The following is a 9,405-nucleotide window of genomic DNA, read 5'->3' as shown; positions in this document are numbered from 1 at the left end:
AACCCATCAGGTCCAGGAGAACTACTGCTATCCATGGCAAAGACTGCCATACGAACTTCATTCATATCCGGACAACGAGTAAGCAAATCATTATCCAAGTCAGAGACAAGATGTGGAACAACCTCATAAACTAGATCATAATTCTGCGGTATGACCTCGTCATTTTTAAAAAGACTTGAATAAAATTCAGCAATATGCGTCCCAATTTGATTCGGATTAAAGACCAGCTCATCCTCAATTTGAAGCACCAAAATCCCAGAGGCAGCAGCTCGAATAGATGCCATACGATGGAAGAAGCTGGTATTTCGATCTCCCTCCTTAAGCCATCTAACTCTGCTCTTGTCACGCAAAAAAGCCTCCTTTCTATGCAAAATATTATCCAAGTGTGCATGAGCATTCATCTCCTCATGATGTAGTTCAGGAGTAAACCCATTCTCAGAGATTTCTGCCTGCACACGGGCCAGATCCGTCTCAGCATCAGTGAGACACATATCAATGTTACCAAAAACCACTTTATTCCAGTGACGAAGCACCGGCCGAAGTCGCCTGAGTTTATCGCATAAAGCTTGCATAGGAGGTAAGCTAGGATGCATTCCATTCCAAAAATCAGCAATCACCTCCCTAATCCCCGGATGCAGAATCCACATAGACTGAAATCTGAATCTAGAGATAAGGCGATTCCCCTTGGAGCAGCTAAACATCAAAGGGCAATGGTCAGAGTGATGTCGCGGCAAAGCCAAACTGCAAATCGATTCCCAGAAGTCCGAGAATAAAGCAGATAATAAAACTCTATCCAGACGACATTCAACCCGCGCAGAGCCAGACCTACCATTAGACCAAGTAAAGAAGGCCCCATGAGTAGGACCATCAACAAAAGAACCAGAATCAATAAAATCATGAAACTCCCTACAAGGACGCAAAGCAGGAGCCCGTCCTGATTTCTCATGAGATCCAAGGACAGAATTAAAATCTCCAAGAAGCACCCAATGCCCATTCAACCTATTTTGATGAGCCAAAATATCATCAAACATAGTGACACGTCTATTTGCCCAAATGCTCCCGTAAACAAAGCAGACAAAAGTATTTAAATTAGACAAACTCAGAATAACAAATTGTTCATGTCTGAAACAAATATTGGTAACCATGGAAGAATTAATCTTTGCAAAAACCCATAGAGTTGGAAGCTCCTTATTGTTCATAGCAATTAAAGACAAACCAAGCCTTCTCCAGAAGGCCTCATTAACAGAACTGAACTCCACCATAGGCTCAGCTAAACAAAGAAAATCCGGTTTATGAAGAGAACACAAATGATGCAAGTAACCCTGAGTATCCCTATTAAGAATACCCCTACAATTCCAGTAAAGAAAGATCATTTAAAACGGACCGGAGGTTTACTGGCTCGTTTGTTTCGAGCTGGCAAATTCTCCGTTGTTGTCATAATTTTTTCCCTCCGCCTTACTTTCTTAGTGCTAACTGTGTTCCAGCTATTGTCATCATCCTCTGCCATATCAGCCCAGGATTTAGTACGGGATGATGATTCAGATGCTGAATCAGCTCCCTCATATCTAGTGAGAATATTGTCCATTCCAGGTGAATCTGGCCTATCAGTTTTATCACAACTGAATTCATCCTCCTTCCTAAGTTGCGGGCTGCCAGGTAGAACAACCTCCACCACACAACCAGTATCAACAGGAGGCCTAAGCTCAGAAACAATCCGTGAAGTGGCATGTTGAACAGGCACCTCGGTCTGAATTGCATTAGGCTTTTTCACAAACTTCCTCTCCTGTGAAACCATTGTATGTTTTTTTCAATAACCGGAGCCTCTAGAACCTTTTCCAATGGTTTTTTATTTTTCCTGCAGTCATAAGCCATGTGGCCAATGTTTGAACAAACTTTACAGAAGCTTGGTAATCTCTCATACACCACATCAATCCAAATTTGTTTTCCTTCTCTCTCAATACCCATTTTAATAGGAAGCTCATTCATCAAATCCACATCAATTAACATTCTAGCATAATGACCAAACTCACCTTCAAGAGTGGTATTATCAAATCGTATAAGCCCTCCAATACCCTTTGAAATATCTGAAAGAATTTGAGGATCCCAATACTCCCATGGAAGAGAATATAATCTAACCCAAACCTGAGCATTTGTAGACTTCTCAGCATAGGGGTCAAAGTCCGGAACCCATGGTTGCAAACGGAAAGTACCTGGCTTAGTATTGATAATGCCACGCGCTAACAACTGATTCTTGATCTCTTGGGATCCCAAAACCACATGAAAAAAGCCTCTCCCGATAGATATCAGTCGCCAAGAATCCTTCAAACCCCAAACCTTTGTTAAAGTTTCCTTAAGAGAAAGAACCTTCCATGGGGCATCTCCTTTGTTTAAGATTAACCTGCCAATCAGAGATGAGGAGCAAAGGGTCGCACGCCTATCATAGGCAGATTGAGAAATTCTAACCGACCGAAGACCGCCAATATCAGAAATCACAGCAGACGAGCAAGGAGTCGGATCCAGATTCCCAGCAAGGACCTTCGCAAATGACCTGCCCTGCACCGCCAAATTAGGCTTTCTCAAAGGATCCTGTGAAATCGAAGCAATCTGTGGTTGCGGGATACGCGATTGCGAATTATGAAAAGGGGCTTAGTTAATTGAGTTGTAATGAACAACTCAATGTGTGAAAATTAAAAATCAAGAGATATTAATTTGAAAAAATAAATAAGGATAGACTCAATCCTTAAAACTTTATATAATAATAAGGTTTAAGGTTTTGGATGTGATAGTCATAGTATATTCTTGGTGAACAAGCCTTTGTTGATTTGTAGAAGGGGGTTCATGATTAATTAGCATTAAATAATTAAAGCAGCAAGAATTAATATAATACCAACATGTAAAACCTTAATCTTAATCTTAGTTGAAACTTTTTTTTTTATATAAGTTGAAACTTGGGCATTAAGCATCTTGTGATATCTACCTGTTTGGAAGAGTCAAAAGAATAATTTCTATTTTTCAATTCTCAACTAGGCCGTTAAAACAATTTATCCAATCATAGAATATATGAAATAGTATATAATTTTCCTCCAGAGGGGTGGGTACTGGAAGGTAGACCTGGGCATGGAGACCCGGACCCATTTAGCCCGGTTTGGACATATGAAATTGGTATCATGTCCGGTCCCAGCCCAAGTCCGTATAAGTCTGCTAAAAACTGGACGGGCTTGGACTATATGAATTTTCCATCGATCCGGCCCGGCCCGATATATATATATATATATATATTATAATTTATAAATATAAATTAATTATATTTTTTTATGAGATGATATGTACTTACCTTACCACAAATAGGCAATTAGTTTATTATAATTTTTCCAAACTTATTAAATATTGTGTTGCGTTTACTATTTTTTTATTAAAAAAAGTTGGTGTGATATTTTAATTGTATTTTTTTAATATACAGATGGGTTTGAACAGACGAGTTTGAGATTTATATTTTAGGCCCGTCAGGTTTTATTAACAGCCCGATAAATCCGGCCCGTCCCATGTCTAGGTCTATTAGAAGGAGAGCCCTTCGGGCGCCGGAACCACCATAATTAGGGGTAGTTCCGGCACAAAATTTGATATTATAGAGTGTTAAATTGGTGGTTTGATTACATTTTGATTGTGTATTTGATAAATTGAAGATTTGACCTAAAAAGATTGATTAAGTATTTGATAAATTGGAAATTGTTATATGATTAATATAAAATTAACTTATTGATGTTGTATTTAATTTCCCAATCTAAGATGGTTCCAGCATCCCTCTCTCTCCAAGAAATTTGATGGGGGTATTGAATTATCATCCCAAAATTGATCCAAGAAGGGCCAAAACTTAGGCCCTTCTTGGTAGGCCCTCCCTAAATCCAAATTTCTAATTTTGTTTTTGGTCTATTAGCTCTTTTTTAAATCTAAATTTCTAAGTTTTTTTTGGCATATTAGGCTCTCCTCCTAAATCCAATTTTTTTATTAGACATAATTTTTTTTACATGTTAAGAATCTTAAACGCAATCTAGCTTAATTTTGAGAAGTTTTAACCATTCAGATTATAATACATATACATATGGAAAAAAAATTCAAAAAATTCAAGTTAGCAATTTTATTTTACGCATGTACATATAAAATCGGCCCCCAACCAACCAATATTGTATTCACTACTACTTTCCTCTATATTTAATTTGGATTCTTCTTGTTCATTCATTTTGGCTAAAAAAGCCTACTATATAGATTTCTATGGTTCCTTATGAATTGAATGTATTTTGAACATACTTACAAAATGCTTTCAACACGAATTGAACATAAAATATGCTTATAGTAAGTAGAACCTATCTATATCTATATGTCTCATTTTTAGTGCTCATTTGGCGCCCCTTTAATGCTCCTTACTATTAGGGTGATGAGCACATCAAGTTAACCGAATTTATGAAAATGAATAAAGACCGTACACCAAAAAAAAAAAAAAAGACCATTCATGTAAAAAATAAAGTCCATGCTTCTTAATTTATCCCAAATTTCATCTAGAAATGTATTTTTCAACCCACCTTAAGTTGAAAAATATGGAAAAGTAATAACTGAAATGAGATGTTGATGTAAGAGTGTTTCTAGAAAGAGATTGGACAGCATGGAGACTATTAATTCCACCCATGATCATATGATGCCACATCTCCTTCCTGCCAACTATCAACTCTTCTAGTTGCACTAATAATCTACCACTTTGCTTCCCTTTTCCTTTTCCATATAAAAAATTCCTCATCTATATATACATTTCTTCATCTTCCTCTTTCATCATCCAATCCACCTCTCACTATTTACACTTTTTTTTTTCACCATTTGATTAAAATGGAAAACACCATAGATGAAGAATTCGAAGATGCTCTTTCCTTCTGTGATCTTCCTCTCTTTGACCAACAAAACGAATCAGATTTCAGTATTGATGATTATCTGAGCTCCTCTTCGACCCAAGATTTCTTTGAATTTTCTACTTCTTCTTCGCCGTCACATCCAAATTCTGCCGCTGATAGTATCATTTTCTGCGGGAAACGCATTTCCCCCAAATCACATGTTACGGCTGATGATTATCTAACAAAGAACGGATCAAAGAATAAAACAGCAATTAATTATTCAGCTGGTTCATCTTTGCCGCAGCGGGCCAAGAATGGAAGCAGGAAGCAGAAAGTAATGATTGGATTGGCTAAGATTCCCTCCAAAATGGAGCTCAGTGACTTGAGAGAAAGACAGAACCGGAGGACTACTATTCCGCCTCCTATGTTCCCGCCGGTGGTGGAAGAAGGTGGTCAATCATTGGTTGTTTCCGGTAAAGGAAGCGGGAGAAAGAGTCGGAGCTGGGCTCTGTTGAGACCGTTCAGATGTGGGGCCCAAGATCTAGCTACCACGATGGCTAGGTCTTCTTCTTTTAGTTGCCTTCGGTTGGCCAGGCCCTGGTTTGACTAGCTACAGTACAGTTTTGCATTTTACTAATTTCCACTACTTTTCTCTATTATTATTGTAAATTACTAAATTTGACCTTATATTTTTTAATGGGAATTTCAACTTATATTTTATAATTAATTATTATTACTAATATTTGGTAAAAAAACATAATTAATAATTTATTTTAAGGATAAGTCTACCGAATCATTTAACGATGTGTACTATTTAAGAGTATCTCCAAGAGTCTTTTAGTATACTCTTTAAAAATAATATAAATAATTAACTCTTAGTGATTTAAGAGTGATTAAGATATATCATCTCCAACAATACTATCTGTATCCACTCCTTATTATTTTATTATTAAGATTATTATTTATTGTTATATTTACCAATAGTGTGAGGAGATAAATGCCTTAATAATAAATTATTAATAAAAAATGAAGTTAGGAGCCACTAAGAGGTGGAGAGAGGTTCACTATTAATAGAGAGGATGAAGTGATTTGATGATCCATTAAAAAACTGTTGGAGATGATTTTTAACTCTCCCTCCTTAATTTTTAACTTAAAAGCCAAATTAAGAGGCTGTTGGAAATGTTCTAAACTAATAAAAAAAATAATTGATCCAAACTTCATTTTTAAAAAGGTAAAATTTAGGAATTAATTATGCTTTTTGCTTTAATATTTTAATGAAATGGGAGAAATTTCGGTTAAAGCTGAATATGGCATATAAAATGTTACAAAAATAGAAGTGCATCCCATAAACAACGATGTAATATTAATGTTAAAACCAATGTTATTAGAACCGGATCGGATATTAAACTGGATTGGTGATTAGGTTATAGGTCACTTGGTCGGATCAGATGGTTCAGATTGGTCGAACCGGATGACGTAATAAATAAATAAATAATATTTATATATATTAAATATATATAATTAATTTAAAATTATTTTTATAAATTATATATATCCAAAACAAATTATAAACAATTTTTGGTTTGTTATTTTTTGTCAACTAAAGACTTAAATATATAACAGATAAATAGAATTTAGAATAACTTGAAATATGTAAACGTATTATATGACATACAATCTTTTTAACGGTATATTATAAACTCAAAACGGAGAAGTGATGAATGAGAAATTGACGCTTAAAGTGAACCACTTGAAATGCTTTAGAAGAAGATAAAAATAAACCAAGTATTTTTATTCTATATAGAAAAGAAATGAGAATATTAACTAGTTTATAAGTAAATGGCCTTCACAAACCTTTAAGTAATTACTAGAGGATTTCATTGGTCTACGAGTCTTTAGGATGTTTATTCTTGTTTAGTTTCATATGAATGTCTTTCTTATCTTGAAAATCGTTAAGACTTCCATGGTAAAACCACCTAAAAATTTTGAAGGTCATATTGAGAGGTTTTTGGACCTCTCCTTATTAAGCCATGCACTCACATGCCCTAAATACCATCAATGGTCTCATTCCGTCAAGTCAGTCTTGATGTCGAAGAATAAGTTTTTATTTGTTGATAGAACCATCACAATGCCAAATCCAGAAGACCTCCTCTACTCAAATTGGCGACACTACAACATAACAGTGATATCGTGAATCCTTCATAATGTCTCACAATCAATAGCACATAATATCAATTGGATGGATGAGGAATCTACTCCATCTGTTTCATTTTAATTGTCTTTTAAGAATTCTACACAAATATTAAGAAACCTATTAATTAGTCTAAAAAGTAGTTAAACATTACCTTATTACCCTCTTGCAATTAATACTTAAATTTTTCTGCAAATTTCTTTCCTCTTATTATAAGAGGACAAAGTTGGAAAAAACACATTTAATGCTCCTTGAAAAGTGTAAAACGTCAAATAATTTGAAACAAAATTTTTTCATAAAAACGATAATTATTATGAAACGGATGGAGTAATATCTAACATGATCTACATGATTGGTTTTCCCAAAGTGATTCACTAAGAATTCATGGGTTGATAAAGGAGATTCAAAGGAGATTCACAATTTTAAACAAGAAGACAATAATGTAACAAAGTACTACACTAAGCTAAATTTTTTTGTATGATGAACTACTCAATTTGTGGCCAATGCCAAAGTTTAATTGCAACCTTGCTTGCAATTGCGGCGTGTTTACTACCTTGAGGGAGCAACAAGATACAATAAGGTGATTACCTTCTTATAGGGCCTGAATGATAGCTATTCAATAATTTGCTCACAAATTCTCCTTCTTGAGCCCTGCCTTCTCTCAAGAGGGTGTTTGCTTTATCTATTCAGCATGAAAGGTAGCTAAGTCAATTAATTCAGAGACCCTTAATAAGTTAAGAGGGTGTTCCATTTGCAGGATATCAACACACAAAATATGAAACAAAACAACAGGAACAATTCTGGGAATCAAAGTTCATCTCGTAGAAACAACAACTCCAATAGTCAATCTAAGTGCATATATTATAGTGGCACAAGACACACAGAGGATATTTGTTGCAAGAAACATGAGTAAACCTAGAGTTATGGTAATCATAATAAGGGTAACAATATAAAGTATTAACCTAAAGCAAATTATATAGCACATCAAAACCATGAGAAATGAGAAGTTAATTGAGGCGATGAGGATCACAATGTTAACTATCAAGTGCAGAATAGTTTGTGCTCACCAAAGATCATTATCAGAAACTGATGCCAATGCTACCTCATGAACTTGGGTTCAAGGCCTCAACCTCAAGACATTGTGCCAACACATTCACCAAGAATTATTCCTCTGGCATAATTCTAAGCTCCTCCTTAAATTAATTTGAAAAAACACATTAGATATTCGGCACAGGTGTCATATATCATATTATCTGTGACAAGAGGTACTAAAGCTCATACACAAGAATTGAGAATTGCAATGTTAGTTTACCAAATGGTAGGGGCAGATATAATTGGGACCTAGAAGGGCATAGGCCCCCCGGCCGCCGAAGCTATCCCTATTATATATGGTTTTCAGCCTCCAACTGTTGGAAGTATCCCTACTATGGATGGTTTTGGCCACTGTTTCCGACAAATTAAGACTCTGAGTGGTAAATTAACTCATTGAATTTGTATTTAAGTACAAATCTAACTTGATTAATATATGATATGCAATATTTTTTTGGGGTTTAGGGTTTAGGGCTAACTTGATTAATATATGATGTACACTATTTTTTTGGTGTAGTGTTTTCCCTTCTATAAAGGTTTCGTCAGGCATGTCCCCTTTCTGTTTTTAGCCCATATATATTAGTTTCTATTAGTGAGCTCCTATTCTGTTTAGTTAGACTTCAGAGTCTTTCTTGCCCTGGACGTTCTTATTGGCTTTAAAATGAGAACATATCAATCTTTATATTATTCAGATGATATAAATTTGTATATACTAGCTAATCACATGCTATAATTGAGCTTTGCTTATAAACAATTTTATCTAAAATATATTATCCAACCTTAGATTTATTGTCTTGTAAGGGGCGGATACAGGGAGGGGCCCGAGGGGGCCCGGGTCCCTCCGGCCCCCGAAACCACCATAACCATGGATAATTCTGGTCTCCCTCTCCACAAAATTTAAGGTTGCGGTTGTTCCGACCCTGACTCCAAGAAATTTTTTATATATCCATATGTTAAATCCCCCTACAAATTAACCAATCTTGTATTTGCGAATGGTAAGTTGTAACATATGAGATGGTTTATGTGAATATTTCCATCACCATACTAATATATTCTGCCTTTCTAGAAAGAGACTGGACAGCATGGAGAGACTTAATTTCTCCCCCATCAAGTTAGCCCATATCTCCTTCCAAGTATTGTCAACTCTTCTAGTTGCTCTCATCTACTCCGAAACCTAGTCCTTTGCTTCCATTTTCCATATAATATTCCTCACAGGAAGAAAATACATTAATCTATCTAGAACATCTA

This window comes from Euphorbia lathyris, chromosome 4 (genome assembly GCF_963576675.1).
Source record: "Euphorbia lathyris chromosome 4, ddEupLath1.1, whole genome shotgun sequence".
NCBI classification, from domain to species: domain Eukaryota; kingdom Viridiplantae; phylum Streptophyta; class Magnoliopsida; order Malpighiales; family Euphorbiaceae; genus Euphorbia; species Euphorbia lathyris.
Note: the sequence above shows the minus strand (reverse complement) of the source record.